Below are 1,947 nucleotides of genomic sequence, written 5' to 3'. Positions count from 1 at the left end.
CATCGTCTCCAAATATGGCAGTCTAATAATTTGTGATATCTTGAACACCCCTTCATTTTTCGGAGAGATCTCTTTTAATTATAAAATTACTGATAGGTCAATGATTTTAGATACAGTGATTTTATAGTTTAAGATCATCGTAACTATGTATAACAAAACATTATGATCGTGCCTAGAAGATTATTACTCCTGAGGCTACTGCTTATTATTGATTTGTCGTTAATTTATAGAAATTTAGGTACCGTTGTTACAAATTGAGCAAAGTGCTCGAGAGCCTACGAACTCGGTACGATATGTACGGATTTTTCTTTCATCCATACGTTCCTGTCCCTCCTCTTAGTAGGCATTCCGTGAACAATATCACGGCTATGAAGTTTTCGTACGTCCCCCCGGTAGAGTGATTTTATTAAATTTGCTCTTACCCCTCGTTTTCTCAAAAGAAAGCTCTAGGTCGAAATGGCAATCCTTTCGAAGAGATAACGCAACGCAGACCGTTACGAACGTTAACATTTTTAGCTACTTCAGCCTTGCGTTTCAATTTAATAATACCGCAACAGAATTGTTGTGTTCGTAAACAATCGGTGCATTTTGCTGAAATTTGTTAGTTGCTTATTAACTCGTTAATCGAGAATGAGAAGTTAATTCAGTTTCTTGAACGTATTTATCTATTGATTCTCTACTTTTTAATGCATTATTTCATTTCGCTTTATTCTTTGTTTCAGATTCGTTGACATATCGTGCCTCGTGTGTTTTCGTGTCCATCAAACGACCAATCGCACTTTCGTGCTAAAAATTATCGTATAGAAAATTTTGTAATTAATTATTCCGTTCGGTGATCGTTTGTTGCTATCGAGCTCGGTCCTGCAAATTCAACGAAACGTCCATTCTTCGTCATTCTGATATACTACGTACCTGCTTGCTTCCAGCCAGAATATTTACACAGGTAAGCGTAAACTAGGTTTTAGAGAAGAACATCGTGTATCATTTATTCGAATCCCAATCGTGTTTTTTTAACTGTAAAAAATATAAAGAGAAGTAGAACTAAACTGAGAATCGTTATACGAATATCGTACATCTTAAAATTTGGTTCGACGAGCAATCGCGCAGATTGCCAAATTTAAAGAAAAATTATAAATATTTGAATAAAACAAACGAAGCTATCCATCTTATAGCGTACTTTCCCTAGCATTAATGGTATGACCTCTATCCCACACGACTATCATGCGTAGTAAAGTTTCAGTCTAAACAGTCCGTTTTTACGATTTACTCTAACGGCACCGGCATAAAAGAGTAGCAGTATATCAAGCAAGGCAATTTGTAGTTCAGAACGTGCCTTATCTTCGTTCTAAAAGTATTGCTCTCGCCTTGCGTGATTTAATGCCTAAACAGTTCGACGTACCTGCAGTTTTGATGTGAATTATTCAGCAAACAATAGCTACATATGAATCTTAATAACTTTCTTGTACGTTTAAGTGGAATATATAGGTTTCGTTATTTGAATCGAAGCAGTCGAACGTGCAACTTTTCAAACGACTAAACGTTAATTGCCCGATGAGTCATAATCCAGACGAGCCGATAATAATTCTTGTCGTGTAGTTATATTTGTTGCTCAATTAAAATACGTTCGTCGTCACGTCGAACATATCTATGCGTACGAACGTATACTTCCGTGGGGGTCCCGTCACCAAAGTATGGCGATCCCCTTTTTGTTCGAGTTAATTAAATATACGATATTATATATAGGATATACAACTTAAGAATATTAAAAACACATTATACCATACTTTTTATTAATTTATATTCTGCATAATATATTACATTATTCTATATCGCACGGTATTCGTTGAAACATTCCAAACACATTTGGGGTGATTTTGGGCACTTTGAACAATAGTTATAGACTCCGTCATCGCTACTCTCCTCACTTTCAAATATATTTTCACGCTG

This window comes from Bombus fervidus, chromosome 5 (genome assembly GCF_041682495.2).
Source record: "Bombus fervidus isolate BK054 chromosome 5, iyBomFerv1, whole genome shotgun sequence".
Classification (NCBI taxonomy): domain Eukaryota; kingdom Metazoa; phylum Arthropoda; class Insecta; order Hymenoptera; family Apidae; genus Bombus; species Bombus fervidus.
Note: the sequence above shows the minus strand (reverse complement) of the source record.